This window comes from Larus michahellis, chromosome 4, assembly GCF_964199755.1.
Source record: "Larus michahellis chromosome 4, bLarMic1.1, whole genome shotgun sequence".
Lineage (NCBI taxonomy): Eukaryota > Metazoa > Chordata > Aves > Charadriiformes > Laridae > Larus > Larus michahellis.
This window is the reverse complement of record NC_133899.1, coordinates 6,375,485-6,393,944: the sequence shown is the minus strand read 5'-3', so window position 1 is coordinate 6,393,944 and position 18,460 is coordinate 6,375,485. Positions and strand designations below refer to the sequence as shown.

At 41.8% G+C, this 18,460-nt stretch overlaps 1 long non-coding RNA gene across 3 annotated transcripts in view; it reads right to left on the bottom strand.

Moving 5' to 3' along the window:
* The window catches only part of LOC141741798 (uncharacterized), a 201,610-nt gene that overhangs the window by 146,977 nt on the left and 36,173 nt on the right, over positions 1-18,460 (bottom strand). For 2 of the 3 annotated variants that reach the window (XR_012586473.1, XR_012586472.1), the window contains exons 1-2: positions 10,119-10,225; positions 6,189-6,273 (exon numbers count right to left, since the gene is read on the bottom strand). This is a non-coding gene — a long non-coding RNA (uncharacterized LOC141741798). Of the gene's footprint in view, positions 1-6,188; positions 6,274-10,118; positions 10,226-18,460 lie in introns of those variants that run through there. The other variant, XR_012586474.1, reaches the window with a different exon arrangement.

The following is an 18,460-nucleotide window of genomic DNA, read 5'->3' as shown; positions in this document are numbered from 1 at the left end:
TATTTAGTTAATCTGGGAAATTTAAGAAGCATGACGAGCATGTTTGGTCATCTAGATGCTATACAGAGAGAAAACTGGAAGACAAAAGTGAGGGACATCTCAGGTATGGCTAATTCCATCTTCAAGGAAAACATTACAGCCATTTTAAATGACAACTTATTTGTATAAATGTGTTTAACTAACAAGTAGTGGAGTATTTACCGAGCTCTCCTAGTAGCTGATGCAGCCTTCATATATATATATATATGCCTTGCCCTGCTGCCAAAGAGGGTCGTCTTCTATGTACTGGAAAAGTACAGTCCACAGAAGTTTACTGTAGACTAGAGCTATGCTACTCCCCTAACCCTTCCAGAAAGCAGAGAGTATTACTTTTATTAGCAGTGAGTTAAATGAATGTGGATACTTGAGTACTGTAAGCAAGAGACATTATTATGAGAGGGGGTTGACAGACGAACAAGTATAATCCTAACTCTTAAAAGAATTGGAGTAAAAATGGGCTTTTCCTATTATCCATAGCCATTCCTGATGGCTCTTAAGAATAAATAAGCTTAAAAGTATCATCTGTCTTTTTATTTTATTAGGAGTTGGTCATCACTGTCCCATCTGTTCCATCGCTCAATTCCAGAGCATCTGAATGTAATATTAAATGAACCTAGTGTGGGATACTTATTCCTGTTTCTGTTTAAAAAGCAGTATATTTCAGTTTTGGCTTGATGCAACGTAAGTTTTATGGGAACAAGTACATTACTGAACACAGTTTTTAAGTTTCCTGTAAGTTTTCTACAAATTGAACGTGTGAATATTTTCTACAGCAAGTTACCCTGTTAGGAACTCCGTGGCAAAGTTGTCTAAACATCTGCTTAGTAGCACAGCATGGCATAAAGCCATGTGCCTTTCCCCACTTGGGTCACAGAGCTAGAACTGACCTTTTCGCCTTGATGCACAATTATTTTCCAAGCAACAACTGGAAGAGGCTCATCGTAGTACGCAGAGGCCAGAACCCCACTGCTCAAAACCACGGTAGCTGGGAGTCAACAACTATCACCATGTCAATGAAACGTTGCCATGTGGCTGGGAAATAAACAAAACAAATTAAACATGGATTTCACCATCTGAAGTTCATCTGACACAACTGTACAAGGTCAGCAGCCCAACTGAAGTTGTACTGAGCAGTCGTTTCATTAAATATTACAGTAGGAAACACGAGAATCAAACTTCAGGCACCAACGGTTTGGTCTTTGGTTTAAGAAGCACAAGTTCACCATGATTCAACAACCATTATCAATCAAACTTACCAGAAGCAGCTATTGCAGCTAAAAGATTCTCCAGGTCAGAGAAATGGGTCATTTTCTGTTACAGAGATCACTTGAATTTATTTTCATCTGGATTCATCTCAAATATTCAAAGATTTTTTTTAATTATATAGCAATATAACAAACATCTTTTGACCCAAGTGACTCTGTTTTAGTACAAGCATAAATAAAAACTTAATGGAAAACTTTCAGCAAGGTTTAGTCCTCAAATTTAACTATGCTAATCTAAACAGAAGACGTGCGCCAGTGTCTGGGAAGGACTCTATCATCTGTTGTGTCACGTTTTGCTCAGGGATGTGCATCTTCCCATTCTTATTTATTTCACTGGGAGCTCACTGGCCTTAATCTGAGACAGAAGACAAACCTTGCGTATGATTTTCTCTCTATCCAGACAGTCTCCTTTCAAGCATTGTTGAAATAGGCAGGTCATGTGTGCATTTATATAAGATCAGATATAATTAACAAGACAAATTATTTGTGTTTACAAGAAAGGATTTGCTAAATAAATATGGAAGAGTCACTGTTTTACATCTAAGTGCAAATAGATCGGGAAAAGTTTACAATGTCCTTAAAAGAGAGTGCCTCAGAGAACTTTGAATTCTGTTACCCATCACAAGATGACATAAAAGGCCAGACAGATTTAAAAGAAGACCTAGGATCTAATTGGTATGATTTTATATGCACAAGCTTATTGCAAAAGAGCAGAACACAGTTACCACCTCCTTCCCCTTCACTCAAAAATTCATCCTAACTAGTGTTAAGAAAGATAAAGGAAAAGCTGAAAAAGAAATGTTAATGCTTATGGTCTTGGATTCATAACAGAGTGAGACCATACATTTATGGTGACTTGCCAGGAATTGCGAAATTGCACAGAAGAGTAAGTAGCTTTGCAGGATTTGAAACAACAATAAAGCCATTTTCCTGTGCTTCCTAGACACTGGTTTCAGCCAACGCTATGCCACACACGAGTCTTCCTGCTGTTCACATGCTGTCAACAAAATAAATGGACAGTGATTGGAGAGTGCCTTTCACACAGCTGGATTATGCCAGGACAGCACTGACTGTAACATTTCATAACAGACAAGCAAGAAAACAGGAGAGGGAAGAAATGGGAAATCATGTGCAAGTGAATGAAATCTGGGTGGTTATACTCGACAAACTCTGTAAAAACCAGATAAAAAAAACTGCAGAAGGGACACAGACAATTTGGGAGGAAGAAAAAGGACAGCCCAACACAAGCAGCAGGCATCCGAGGCATCTCAAGAGGGATTAGTCCATGGTGGGCTCCAAAAACTCAGGTTGGACTACCTGACCCTTGGTGGCTTCACTCCTCAGATTTATCTTTTCAATTTGCACTGTGTAAAGCACTTTTGAAAACATATGGTAAACGGAGACGTTCTTGAACACATCCCATATAATAAGTGTTTTATGTTGCATAATAAATAACCAGATTCAATTAAGCTCAGCATAGGAGCCATATTTTGTGGCTATTGTTGGGAATTTTAACATCTAACACACTTTGAGAGTAAAACATTTTATTAGAAGCCTTACAACAGAATGTGAAGTTAGATAGCCGGAGGTCTCCTTTCAGCCACAGGAAAAAGAATCTGAATCTAATTATTGTAGCAATCCTGAGGAAGGGATTTTGACCTCTCGTTGGTGCAATCCAGGAAACATTCCTTTGAATCTTTATCTTTACAGCTGTGGAAATTAGACACTAGGCCACAATTGGTTTGTATTAGATTTTGGTAGGGTGTAACGTAGGTGGTTAAATCCTAGCTGCAGCGGTAGAGTTGTTATTCTGTATTAAAGTATTTCAGACCGCCAGTATCCTGGAACAAAGTTGGGGGACCAAGTAATTGAACTTCTGCCTTCTCAGAAGGAAACAAAACTGCAAAGATTAAAAAGTAAAAAAAGGATCCTTGAAACTCAGCACAGAATAGAAAACTTCTCATTTGGGCAAGCTTTCTTAAACGCTACCCTTCTACTCCGCTGTCATAGTTGTGTGTACCATATCCTTATTCCATCTGTTTTCAAGGTATGGGATTTTGATAGTCTCAAATGAGTGGCGTGGGGGGTTTTGTCTGTGTTCTTTGGGTTGGTTTTTGTTGGTGGTGGTGGTTTTTTTTTTTCTTTTGTTCCTGGCAGTAAAAGTTGGGTGATAAGAAAAAGGAAGTTAAATGAACTTTCTTCTGTTTGGAGTAATATTTGAATAATTTGACCTGCGAAAAGATAAGTGTTTATTACAAGGGGTGGTTAATTTGACACACAGATGGGGAACATTTTCAGATAACTTCACTGGCCTGGTGAATTGAAATTTAATTCACTGAGCATGTAGAGCCATTAGAAACCTGACTAGATCAAGCTCCTACTTACTGATTCATTAAGGAACTCTTGTATGATACACAATTGCTAACAAAACCCACCCCAACAAGCAGAAGATAACCATCCAAGGTCAGAAGGATCCTTCCGACTACTGAATTGGGATGACCAAAGCCTAAAAACATGGGAACACAACTTTTTTTAAAGGTGTCCAAGCTTGAGTGAAAGACTGCAATAACAGGGACTCCATCATATGCCCATCTCGTTCCAGAGTAAGTCCGAACAAAAGTGCTTTATATCATAACCCATTTGCCTACTTTCCCCATTGGATTCTGCTTTGCTATGCCCTGCTGGAAGCAACATCTGGAGTCAGTATCAGTACAAAGATGAACCTTGCCTATGAAAATAGGCATTGAAAAGTCTATCCTTGGAGACAGGACGCTTATTTCCTACCCTGAATCTCCTGTGACAACTAGTTATTATATTTCCTATACCAGCTGTGGTATTTCAGTTGTTGATGCTGTGGTAACCATTGCTGAATGACAACTTTTTAGTGGCAGATATTTAAGCTGTACAAAATACCCTGCCTGCAAAACAGGCTATTGCTTGCCTTTCAGTCTTCCATCTCCCTAACATGTTCTCAATCAACACATTAACTAGAAATATTTTTCTAATTCTTTACCATTTTAATAGAACAGTCCAGAGTTTAAAAAGGAAAAAAAAAAAATCAAAGTTTCTGGATCCTTTGAATTTTCCATTCGAGTTAGTGGAGTATCTCCAGGTTTGCTGGAGCAGACTGTGGTCCTGTAAGATGCATCTCTTGTGGTTCACCCGCAATGCTATTTGGGAAAATTGGGAATCTTGCAAATGCTATACTATTATTTTAAAATAACTCAGTAGTTTGGTTTCTTATGATGCATGCAGGATGAGTCTGGAAACTACAGCAATCAATTGTGGCCCGGTTTTGGATGATAGTCAAGAGATTTCAGTACTGGAAACTTGTCCAAGATATCCTATAGGCAGGGACTGAGAATGAAACTTGTATTTCCACTCTGATACTCTATCACTCCTACTGCCATTTCATTCTTCCATTCTCCCACCACCACACTTATCTGGCCTGTTAGATTTTATATCTCTATCATAAGATTCCCAGGCCTGGAAGAACTTTCTTTTCAGCTTCTCTATATAGCACATTTATGGGGAGATGTAAATATTTGGCCAGAGTTACTAGGTAGATAATACAAAAAAAAAAAAGTCCTTTACACAAAAAATGAAAAACAGCCTTGACAACAGGAGCTGTAGCCCAGGTTCTCAAAGCAAGAGAAATTATACTCAAGGAAACAAAAAACCCTCTTGTCCATAGTGTCAACGCCTCAAGGTTTTTCCTGCTTCAAAGCAGGACGGTTTCAGCCCCTCTAGCCAGTAGTTTCTCAGACTGTTCCTCAGTAACAAATCCCTTCCTCAACCATGGGAAGACCAGCCAGAGGCAACTCCTGAGCATAGAAGGCCTAAGCATTCAGACCTAAAAACCCTCCAAGAAAAAGGGATGTTTTTAGAACCAGTGAATTTAGACTGAGTTCAGCTTCTTTACCAAGAGACCAGGCTTCTCTTCCAGGGCTCTTTGCCCTGAAGTGTTCGTTTTGATGTGTGTTTAATTTGCTTTATGTAGATGTAAGGTGGGCATACGGTGTGCTCTGGAGCTTACTCTGTTTATGCAGACTGTATATAACAATATTAAAGGGCCTGGGCACCTTGTAGCACTCCCGTTTGATTTGGGGAAATGAAAAGCAGCATCAAACAAGGAAAATACCAGGTTACATTATGTTTTGTGTTGCCACATATCTTATATATTTCATAAAACCTTGTAATAACAGGAAAAAACCACCCTAGGAATAGAAAAACATTACCAGCATTTATGATAACCTGCACCTTGAGTATTAACAGACCTGCTGAGTTTTTTTTAGTGTTATTCTCCCATGTAAATACAGTCTGAAGCAAATAACAGACAACTGATGTTGCACTACAGAAAATCCCACATCAGCTGCATTATAATATTTTAAAATAATGTTACAACCTCTCAACCATCATATGCTATCAGCATTGCACTAGATTAGTTTTCTGAATTTTTTTCATCTTTGAAAATCTGGACAGAAGATTAGTTTAGGTCATACCATCAACACAATGAGTTTGGCAATTTCTCAGGCTAAATTAAGGACATATATCTTTATCACAGGAGCCCAGTTTTACCTTTGTTACAGAAGCTGAGTGCTTCGCACTTACACATGTATTTAAATTTAGCTTTGGTTGCATTTTTACAGCACTAGCTTGTGTAGTAGTGATAACATGGTTTAAGTTATGTGCTATGCATGTATATGGGGGCTTGTATGCAGAATAAAAATTCAAAAGCCCGACTGTAGCACAGAAAAGCTACAGTTATCCCACGTTAACATCCTGTAAGTTCACAGTTATTTCAGCATATGAATGTTTTTGCTGGATACACTGCATACAAAGTGACATGGTCAGTGGCAAACCTCTCGTAGTAATTCCACATACCTCAAAATATTCCTCCAGCAGAACTCCCCAGGTTGTCACGCTGTAATCCCAGTGAGGGGTAATTCTGACCCTCTCAAAGCAAACGCTAAGAAAAAAAAAGAAAAAAGAAAAGGGCTGAGTACCTAGACCAGTTTCCACACTGGATGAAGGTGACTTTCAGTTTTAAGAGGAAAAGGAGCCTCGCATAAGATCTAGACAGTTTGGTAGGGATCAGTTTCACAGCAAAAAGAATTGCTACGTGAACATCCATTAATTAATTACAGTTGAAGGCACTGCACGGGATGCACACTCATCAGAAACACATTAGCATGAGATCTGGAGCAGGACAAAAATCCCCTCCCCAGTTCTGGAATTGGAAGGACTGACGGCTAAACTAGAATAAAAAACTAGCTGGGGGTACATGAAAGCCGTTTAAATGAACTACTACCAATTCAAACAATTAGAGACACTTCACCTCATTGTGCTTGTACATATATACATACACTATATATATCTGTAATTCTCTTGGTTCTTTCAAAAAATCCCATGTGCAATGGTTTATGATAACATAAATTGTACTGATCTACTTCACAAGTCTATGCAACATACTGACGGGTTTCAAGGCCAAAGGCTGAAGCCCAGCCCCAAATATTATTTAAAACAAAGCCACAAGATCTCCAAGCCTCAAACTGGCATGTTTCACCAGAAAGGTGATGATTTAAATCTACTAAATTTCACACAGAGTAAATGAACTGCTGAAACTTGGTCTTTAACCAATGCTTGGAGCAGACATCAAATTGCAGGGTCCGAGATGAGAAAGGTTCATCCAGAGGACACTGCAACAGGTCTGGGCCCAAATAGGTATAAACAACCAAAGTGAGCTGTACAGCTGCCTCCTTATTATACTCAGATGGCCAGAAACATATTTTATGTCTCAATGATGCAGTGTGCAAGGGGTGGGAAAACCAGTTCTCCGTTATTATGTGGAGATTTTAAAGGTGAACACATCTTTTAAAAGTCTGAAAGAAAAAAAATAAAGAAAAATCAAATTAAGACCCTGCTGATAGCGAGCTTATGTTAGTGTTTAAGTTTCACTTGAATCAGAATCAGGAAGATTTATTTTTATAACAGCTGGAGCCTTTAAGACATTTTATATCTCCCTTGCTCAGTGATATCACATGAGAGCCACGTGCAATGAACTCCACGTGTGTAGGCATCTGAAGGACCGGAGAAGATGCTTCCGCAGCCTCACATGGTTGGAGTGCTGTGCTCTGTGACTCAAGGGGCTGCACCCCCTGGCAAAAGCACTGCAGAGTCAGGAAGTAAAGAAACATCACTCCTCCACCTTTTGCCTCCACCCAAAGTACTTAAACAGCCAAGCAAGCCTCCCAGGGAAAAGCAGGTTCAAGCTACATATCTTGGAGCTTGAACCTATGTCCTGAAGGCTCCAACAGCCCTGCTGGCTTAGGAACTTGTTCTTGTGCCGCTGGGGAGCTTCCCCATCAATTTGCACAAGGGACACGAAGGACCTAGAAAAAAAACCCCAAACATCTCAGTCCAAGGCCCACTCCTATTGAAGCCATTCCTTGCATTAAAGGTCTTCGCATCAGCCCTCAGGAACGCTATAATGGGTATTCAAGTATAAAGAGATAATACTAACTGGAAAATAGGCTAAATAATAATATTTCTAGATTGCATTTAAGATTTCAAACAAGCATTAAGATATTTGTTTTATTAATGATTCAGATATATAAACTACGCATTAGGTAAGTTATAATATGCCCATAATTTAAAACAGAGCTCTTGGAAAAAAAAAAAAAAATCAGTCATCACTGGCAGTTAATATCCACTCAAATATGGTTTAGGCCCGAAACAACGTTCTTAATGGCTAATTTTAAAGAGAAGTTTTTGAAAATGGGTCTTAAATGATGGGAGGCACTATGTATTTATGAAACAAAGTGGTTGCAGGACTTCACAATTTTCTTAAAATACCTTTTGTTGCAGTCAGCCACTGATCTTCATTTGCCATAAGGAAAGGTTATCAGAGCTTTGTGACATAATCTTTGCCTACCCAAATTTCCATACAACTGCATAAAACGTGACCTGCCCCAAGGAATTTGCCTGCAAAGAGGACCATCAAGATCAGACCCGCTTCCTTAGAAACTAGCTGGAGTTTCGCTGCTCATTTTGATGAGACATAACAAGGCCCACACTAAAAGCAATTACCTAGTTCCCAAAACCTAGTTTTCACCAAATCCCAGAAAAAAGATACCCACATCCCTGACAGTAGATTGTGATTCATAATCAGTCAAGAGTAACAGTGCCACATTTCACTAGATTCTCTATAAATCTCCTTATGATTCTACACCTCTTTGAGGGCAACTTTCACAAATTATGACTAAGCCATCAAAATCAAGTTAACGCCAAGAAATTGGTTTTGCTACCAAATACGGACTATTTCTTGATATATTTTATTTCCATTAATATCACTGCTTGCCTATGCATTAGAGCTTCTGCTGTCTTCTTGCTGTTGAGGCAATGGGAGCCTCAAGATTATTTTTTTTCCCCCATAAAAAACACAACATATAAAAATAGCTTAATCAGGTCCTAGTTATTTTCAGGAAGCATCCAAAAAAGAGTGATTACAAGCTTAGTGTGGTCTACCAGATTACCTAGGTATTTTTATGTTTAAGTAATGTTAGTGGATTACCCTACATTAACAACATAATACAAATTAATGAGGCACTCTGAACAATACTCTTCTTTTGCTTAATTGCATATAATCTTAGTTTAGTTCAGTATAATACTAGCTGGAAACAATTAAATACAATGGTAAAGCCGTTCATCAAACTTAAGGAAGATCCATGCCAAGTATTCAGACCTCTTTCCCCTGAGGTTAGAAGTTTAAGATCAAAATAACACTGAATCATATCCCTACTTGTAGCCCCATTATCTTTTTCTTCTTTAGTTCTTAGACAAAAATTGATGAAGAAGCCTAATCTCTAGATTTTTATCAAGCAGTAAGAACAGATTCATCACTTGGTATAAATCCACGCTGCTTCCCTGAAGTCAATGGAGTTATATTAATTTACTTTAACCAAGGTCTGGGCCATTGCTTTTATCTATTCAAAGCTACAAGTACCAGATAACAATCATTCAGCTTTTTTTTTTTTTTCCAAATCAGAATCAGCACATCAAACGCCTGTTTGGTCTTGAAGAGATTATACACTTTTTATTGGCATAATAATTTGATACTGTTGAAAACGCTGGTTGAATATAAGCTTTCATTTTTTCCATTCTAATTCACCTGGGCTACAGAAGTGCCTAGTATGTACTTACAGATCTATAAATAATTAAAATTTGAGAGGGCTGTTGGGAAAATTGTCTCAACTGATCACCAGCCATCTCACCTGTCTAGACATATTTGCATAGCATTTATTCCTGTCTTTAAAAGGGGCCATATATTTTATGAACCACAGGTGCCAAACAAGGACTGAACAGAAGCATCTTTAAGTCAGGCACACAAGTTCCAGCAAGAGCCACTGGCCTCAAATCATTTAAGTGCTTTCACAAACTTCTCACAACCTCTTGTCTCATCCCATCTAGAACACATTTCTCTTCCACTTGACACAGATACCCACCTCTCTCATCTACAAACAACGTTGCTTTCCACAAACACCTTTGGAGTTAAAGACTAGGAGGTGCAAAGGAAGGCTTTGGGGAGGCAGGCGATGGTTAGCAAACACCAAGACAAGTCCATCACCCTTTGTTTTTGTACAATCCTTCTCCAGAGAAGCCATTTGCTCAAGCTGACTTAATGTTGTGAAAATACTGCCTTTAACAGCGGGTACAGAGCAAACAAAAGAGTAGCCTAAAATGAATATACCAAGTGCACTCAAAAATCCTCCCTCTCAGAGGAAGGCTACTCAAGAAATTGAAAAGCATGCTTACAATTTCCAAAAGCAGGTCATCTAAAGCAACAGCTCAGGGTCTTAATGATCCAGCAAAATAGTTCTTGATATCTTCTTCCTCCACTGCAGAACTCACTCCCATGGCAGCTACCAAAAAAAGCCTCAGAGAGCAGATTACAGGGTTTATACCCTCTTTCTCAGGAGCTAATTCACTGCAGCTGTAGCCAGAGCCACCCGCCCACAACCGGGCTCCCTGGCAACAATTTTGGTGATAACTGGCACCTGTGGTAGATGTTTAGTTCAAGGAGAACATTAACCTTTCCTGTGCCAGCGATTCAGCCTCGGTCTATATCCATCTCATCACAGCCTTAAACACACACAACTATTCCAATGAAAGCAGCCTGTTCCTCATTAGCAATTTCACAGAGTCCGAAAATAATGATGTGACAACAAACTCAACAAAATTTGCTCTAGGGCACAACAAGAAATAGACAAGATTTCCATATTTTTGGAGGACAATTTACTGTACTTGAAAGAGATGAATTCTTTCTGTTTACATTAACCGCCTCACTATTTGGTCCAATTATTCCTACTACTTCAGCAATCATGTTATGCTTGTTCAAGAAGAAAGAAATAACAACAGCTTATCTTGTTGAGAGCAAAGAACAAACAGTAAAAAATCAGTGGATGCACTTAAGCACTACAGTTGTTGCTATTGTGCTAAAGAGATGATTCATGTTCTCATAGCAACTAGGGTGAAAGAAAAACGCTCTTCTTCTGAAAAGGATTCTGTTGTAGTGGTTAAAGAACTCTTGAATAATCAAGCCAAATGGAGAGGGGAAAAAGCACTTCCCTATAAAATTATGTGCACTAAACTCAAGGACACGTTGATCTTTATATTATATCGATCTTCATACGTAGCTCGGTTAATAATCCGTCAGTGTTGCACGGTATTAAGCGAAGACAAAAAAGGGCAGCATCAAATATCAGAAAGCGCTTTAAATAAGGTGAATCTTCCAGCCAACAGCTGTGGCAACTGAATGTTTACCGAGGCTTGCTACAGCACGAATCTGTATCGTATATTCAAACCCAAATGCTCTTCAGTCAAAACCATTCATACAAATGATTCCTACCAGCTCTTTACAAACTGCCCCATACATTCTGCATTCACACGGCTAACTGGCCACGAACGGCAAGCACCAAATCTTTTCTGGCACTGCTGTCACGCCATGCTCATGTGTCACTTCGCTCTCTCTGGATGCACATCACAGTCACAGCACATCGCGGGGCACCGGCAGGAGGGACAGAGAGGTTGGAGTGGACCGTGGTCACGTTAAGCTGACTTCATGGTTTCAGAGCACCGTGCTCTTGTCCTCACCCATTGAGGTTTACACTGTTATCACAGTCAAAATAGATCACAGCTTGCTAGCACATCACTGTCATGTTTTATTCATGCTGAATATGCTTTATTTTTTTCCCCCCATCCATTCATGGCAAACTGGCTTTCACAAAGCACTTGGTAAGTTGCTGCAGGCATGGAGGGCAAGCTTGTCCTTGACCTGTGTTTTAACACTCTCCTTTGCGGCAAGCTTTAGTTTCAAATAATGGCCAGGTTGTGGAATTAGGAATCGATATTCAGGAGCACTGGCAAGAGAGAGGGGGTTTAATTTCCTGATCCATGTCAGCAAGACAGCGAGTGAGACCTAGCCCAGGTAGCATCAGTTACCAGCACTACCTTCTGGGGCTGCTCCTAGAACGAACTTCCTGAGAAGGGATAAATGCATTTGCAAACAGCTTCCCTTCCCTGGCTTTACTCTCCCTTCCTCTCTCACCGACTTCCTCTCCCTCCTCATCCTCCCGTCCTCCACTCACTCCTTTTCCCTTCTTCATTTAAAGGAGCCTCGGTTGTCACCGGTCCCCCGTGCCAGAGCTGCGTGTGACCGGCCGCGTACAGGAATCCCTGCCTCTGGCAGGACCGGCTCAGCCGCGCAGGCTGGAGGCTGTTTGGATGACAAAAAGCCACATTGGCCAGAGGAAAATTCATTAAGTCTCTTGAACTGAGAGCTGGGCAAAGAATTACTGTAAAAATTAGTAGAATCCCACCCAAATGAGGGGATCCCAAAAATATGCCTTTTATTCTGACCAAGGTATGTTCCGCATTATCCCTGCGAGGGAGTATTCAGCTGGTGGCCAACAGCTGGCTGCAAGATGGGCTGCAGCCTTTAATGTTTATTTCCTCTGCAAATTTGTGTTGCAATTCTGTAGCCACAGAGAGTTCTGTAAGTGACCTTTAATTAATAGTTTCATCCATGTAACACTCAAGAGTATCTGCCCTGTTAGTAACTAGTATTTTGGAAACTAAAGCCATATTGGTAAATTCTCTTAAAGGTTTTCTCAGCAAGTTTTGACATCTTTAATACAGGAAAGCGGGGTGGTAGCAAGATATCTATCAAGAGATTATTACACTGTTTCCTTAAGCTTATCCAAAGCTTTTTAGGAACTTTTTGGAATGCCCTATGGTTTCACCATCCTCTCTCTCTCCATGGGTTGGGATTCTGGCAGAGAAGCACTGCTGGGTATCAAAGAGCAGCAGAAGAGGCTGGATTGACTCAGACGCTGCTCCCAGCGGAATAAAGCCGCTGTGACTGCTGCGAAGTCCCGCTGGCAAGACACAACTGCAAGCTCAGCACCAAGCCCTGCAGCTTCTGGTGGGTGTGCTACAGCCATCTCCTCTGCATGTAATCATTCCTGTGGCTGTTCACTACTCATTTTTAAGACAACGACTGGGGCATGTGCCTTAGACACAGTTCTCAAGGTACCCAGCGATATATCTAAACCCACACGCAAATTAAAGCACTGCCTAGTTAGGTAAATAGGTTTGAATGTTATTAAGGCTATTATTTTTTTTTTCCAAACATGTGCAAAATATACAAATGTCTCATAAAGAAATGTTCCTCTGCTCTATTTTAGAGTCATGTTGAAACAGCTAAAATAACTTTCCCTAGACCGGGCATACCCATCCCAAAAACTGCCCAAAACCGAGATTAATCTTTGCCCTACATCCAGCAGCTTATCCCTCTTTTAGCTTCTTTGTGCTACTTAACCACCCCACCAGGCAGGAAACTTCACTTGAAAATCGCATCGAGGACGTATTTGTTGCAGTGTGGCCAGTGCAGAGGTGGGGAACGTTCCTGACATGAATTCTTCTCCGCTCCTCCAAGGTCTGGGAGCTCATACCCATTTGGAGCGCTCAAAGCACTTTTCCCCCTACACAAGCATTTCAGACATAGGCCAAAACGTCTTCTAGCTAATTTTGGTTTCCAGAAAAGTTAAGCTGCATGCATATGGCTCTATTATGACTAAATGATGCAGATCTAAGTACTCTGAGTTTACAGAAAGAAAATGGTTATGAAGCGACTGTTTTCACTAGCTCTCTTTGTGTGCTTAGAACATAATTAACTGGAGGACAGGCTTGCCCTGGCACAAGTCAAAAACGATTTAAACAGAGATCTTTCAAATTAAATGTTTGAGAGCCTGCTTGCGGGTTTTATGGATTTCGGGAGGGCAGATTCACATGGCAGAGTATGCCGGGAAGTATGGGAACAACACAAGAAATGCCCGTTTCATGCAGTACCTCTCTTGCCTGTCCATTCCTGAAGCATTACAGCAGATGATTCATGAGGCCGAGGGTGTTCTGCAGTGCAATTTACGGTCGGTGTTGGTGTCGCTTCTCAACACAGGAAAGAGAAACTTTAATACACCGTAGTCTGGGCCAAAGGACAAAATCATTCCCTGTAACAGCAGGCTGGCTCGCTGGACTCTCTCAGCCTGCTTGTTCCTGGTGGATGTCAGACAGGTGGCCCCACGTAGGTCACTGCTCTGTTTCCAGCACGCTTCAGCTCCAACAGCTTTGCTGCCCCAAATCAACCCCACCAACATCTTCCTGTGACCGCTTGGCTTGGTCTTCAGGGAACTTTATCCCAGCAGCACCCTGCGAGACACTTCGCTCTGGGAACCTCGAGGCATTTGGATGTTGTAGGAAATGGAGCCCAGCCCGGACTGGAGCTCCATCTTCTTCCTTTATCGCAGCAAGATGACGGAGCTTAACTCGCTTGGACCCACTGCCAACAGCGCAGTACTTTTTAAACCAGCAACAGTTTTCTTGCATGGGCTGCACTGTAGTCTGAAGCAGACTTCTAAGGAACTTTTGTCAGTGTCAGCATCAGTATATTACAGTGCCTGCCACCATCCATGCCGAGCTAAGCCAAGGGACACATTCTTCCTGGAGACTCCCGTGTTCAAGGGATTTCTCCTGTCTGGTTGAATTTATGGAGGACCAGCATAAATTATCCTGGATGGCTTCTAGGGGCAGAAAATGGTCTTGAAAGCGGTGGCCCTTTCTGCCTAGAAGATGAATTCTCAAATGCTCATTTTGGACACAAATTAGATCGACTACCATGGTGGCAATGCTAGGAGAGGAAAAGTTGAAGCTTGATAGCAAACATGCCCTGTACTTTTTCATATTTCTTTCTTTCTTTGACCGTGCTAGGTTATTAATGTTGTGGTAGGGATATGATCCAAGCCAAGGTGAACAAGGGTTACTGCTGCTGAAACAAGTGGTTCCCAGGCCTCCAACATGTTCACACCACTACCTTTGTGCACAGTAAAAAAAAAAAAATTTTAAAAATGCACAATTAGATCTCAACCACATCAGTCCCCTGATATATCACACTACCCAGCTGCATGAACACTAGTGTCTGACCCAAGGGGGAAGCAGAAATGTGTTGCTGGGGGCAGGGATGGTTTTATTCCTCAAAAGTTGCAGATGGTGTTATAAAAAAATAAAACTTCGGCTTGTACACAGCAGAGCTTTCTGGTAGACCCTACTGGAAGAAGGCATCATGCCTTGCAAAGGCTAATTTCTCCAGGAATTCACCTCTGTCCCCCCTTTCCTCCAGAACAACGTTGAATTCATTGCTGAAATGCCTTTGGCAGAGAGGAGTCGCATTTCTGCTTGGCTTCCCCAGATCAGATCTTGAGTGGCATGGGTTACATGGAGTCCAATCAGGATACGTAGCAATCTTCTGCTTTAGCCAGATATATCCAGACCTGGAGGTCTGCTACAGCTGTGTCGACAATTCAGCAAGTGGCAGTGCCAGAAATTAAATACAATATTGCTCTTTTTGGCTGCCAAAGTAGCTCTAAGGAACCATTTACACTGAGTACTGCAGAGTCCAAAATGTGGGAGGTATTGCCCAGAATGCAAGTGAAAATGTGACTTCAGAACTGCACGTTGGCAACCAGCCCTCCTGCTGCAAACAAAAAAGGCCAAGACCACTGCTAGTATGAACCGAGGAGGGGTGACTCCCCACTGGTGTTAGCAAAATGTGAAACAAAACAAAGCACCACAACCGTGATCCAGAAACTGTATGTCTATAATCAGATCTGCTGTCCTTCTCAGAGCCGTGGGTTGACTAAAATTTACATTAAGTGGGCTTCTGGAAAGCTATCCATCTCTTACAGATAGGGTACCACACACATATACATCAGGTGCTGTAGCTATACCTTGGGTTGAGCCACAACATGAAAAGTGGTAAGCCAGTTCCACATCTTTGGTTTATCATTAAAGTTCCTCTTAGCCCAACACGTAACCACCTGGAGTGAAGGAAAGATTCCCACAAATTGTGATTTAGGTTTCAGTCAGAGCCCTTAGGGGTCCGTTCGTTCCTCTACTCATTTTCTCTTTCACATGGTTTTCACTTGGACCACGTCAGTCTTTAAGGACGGTTTGCATACTTCAAGAAATACATTTCTTACAAAAGTAGACTGCTCCTTTCTCCAAGCACTGCTCTTCCTTTGGCCATCAGATTTGCACTGTTTCTCACAGCTATTTCTGTTTCTCTGCAAGTTACTCTTTAACAGAAGTGTTATTCCAAAGGGCATTCCGCTCAGGTCCAGTAGGATTATCTGGTGGGTACAATACTCCTCACCACGGCATCTCAACCCACTTCTATGAAGTATGAAAATGTCCAAAAGCTTCACTCAGGGGAAATGCATCGTTACATTTTCTATTGCTGAGAAACCAGTACTGCCTTGCTCTTCCACATGCTCAAAAAAAGTAAGAGGGAAGAACAGAAAAGCAATTTCCCCTTCTATTTCTTACAGGATAAAATAGTTTCTAGCAGATATACTCGCAGAACTGGAGAAGGAGCACTTCTCAGGAAAAAGCTATCTGGCACATCTACTGCTGGGCATCCAGAACAGAGTTACCTTGATAGAAATGCTCCGGTGTATTGCTGTTTGCTAAACGAGCAGAAAGTTCATTCTGTTCACCTTTGTGTCCCATTCATAAGCGAACTGCTGAAACAACTCTCCATTCCAAGCTGTCTCCCTGCCTAATAAGTTCTTTTATTGACAACTTGCCAGCGACAGCCCTAAAGTCAGCCTGAGAACATAAATACAGCCTCTTGAGCTTGCTTCAGTGTGTTAGAGGGCTGCTTTCAGTACTGTCGACAAAGCTTTAATGGTGTGAACTCAGAGCTTGAGTACTACTGAGCACTCCAGCGATCGACACCCACAGAACATTTCAGAGAGTTTCATTCCAAAAGTATTTTAGGAACTCTTGAAATCAGAGGCTTTCTCTCTGCTCTGCAAAAGCTCATTTTGGAAAACAATTTAGACCATTTTTAGTTGCAGAAATGTTGAGATAACCCCGCTTGCGGTGTCATTCTCCTGTTGCCTTCGTTTCCACAATGTCACGCTTTCAAGCCGCCTGCTTTTGCCGTCCAGAGGGTCTCGCCTTTCCAAAACACCTCTGCACTGCCATTAACATACATTAAAAGCAGCACTTCCTGTTCCAGCTCCATCCCGAGCAGCTCGAGAGATGGAATACGTCTCGCTGGCCTCGCTGCCTGCTGGGTGTTGTTATCCTTTGATTCAACCTAGAGGAGGCTCACGGCTGCTCCGGGTCGCGCAGCGCAACACGAACGGCGCTGGCTGGGGGCAGCTCTCGGACAGCTCGTCTTTGACCTCTCCCTGCTTGTGAAGGCGGCTCATTAAACCCCCCCGGGTCACAGCTAGGAGTTCAGAACTTCCTTACCTCATATTTTTCCATCATACAGAGCAATAAACTGTTTTGGAAAATGAGCGCCTTGTGTCCCATTCGTGCTTTAAAGCGTCTGTCGTCTTCTTTTTCACTAGTTTCAAGCGAACGTGCTGCGGCACACAGCCACCACAGAGCCCCGCGCGCTCCCCGTCCCAGCTCACACGAACTTGGGGCTTTAGGGCTGGCCTACACACAAAAGTTGCACTGGTTTAACAGTTTTTTAATCTAAAGCAGTGCAAAAGCCGACACAAAGGAAAAGCTACTGGTTTGCAACCATCTTATACAAAAACTAGACAATTACTGGTTGATGCAGCCATTATGGTAACTTCCTGATTTAAACTAATTCGATGTAAGCTGGTTACAAACCAATTTAAGTGTGTCCAATCAGAGACAGACACTGGTTTAGTTAAATGGATTTTGCAGCTGAACTGATGCTACTATTGTGCGTGGACAAGCCCCCACGCTGGCGCAGCCTGCTCCTCCATCGCTTCTGTCTGCTTTCATTTACACCAGGACCGTAAACGTTACCGGCTCCTGGCAGTCCAGCTGAATGCCCACGCAGAACAAGTGGAATGTTAGTACAAGCCCAGAATTTTTTCATTTTGCTGCTCCCAAAGAAGAAAAACATTAGTATTTTATCACGCAGCATATAACTCTTACTGACTAGCCTCCTACGGACGGCAGTCAAGCGTAAGAACCATTATAGGAATGAAACCCCATAGTCTCATATTTCAGTGGCAAAGGATCGTCATCTCCGAGCACACAGCCCAGCACATGGCTGGGCTAATTCTAAGGAAATGGAGGTGTCACCCTCGCGTGAAGCCAGTGAAAATGAGCAGAATTAGGCGCAGTGTCTCCAAGCATTCCTGGAGAGCAGGAGAGCGATTCCCTGGCCCAACAGCACCGTTAGAAAAGGGAGGGTGGAGAAGCTGGTGCTCAAAGGTACCTTGCCATGACTTTCACTTGCTCCCCATCTCACACTGAAGGTTTTGGCTTTGTGCAAATTAATACAGGCTGTCCCTGCGTGGTGCTGCTCTGATCTCAGCTATTCACTCGAGCTTTAGTAACACTCTCCTGGAGTGCCACTGGAGCACGATGCTCCTCCCAGCTCATCAGTCTTCTTCTTGGTCTTACTTTTCATGACTGTGGCATCTCCCCAGGCTACATTTCCTTCTGACCCATGGAGCATGGCTCGTCAGCTCGGAATTAATCATCTCCCCCTCTAAAAACCTGCTTCTATTAATACAAACAGATTTGTTCTGGGAGTAAAGACCCAG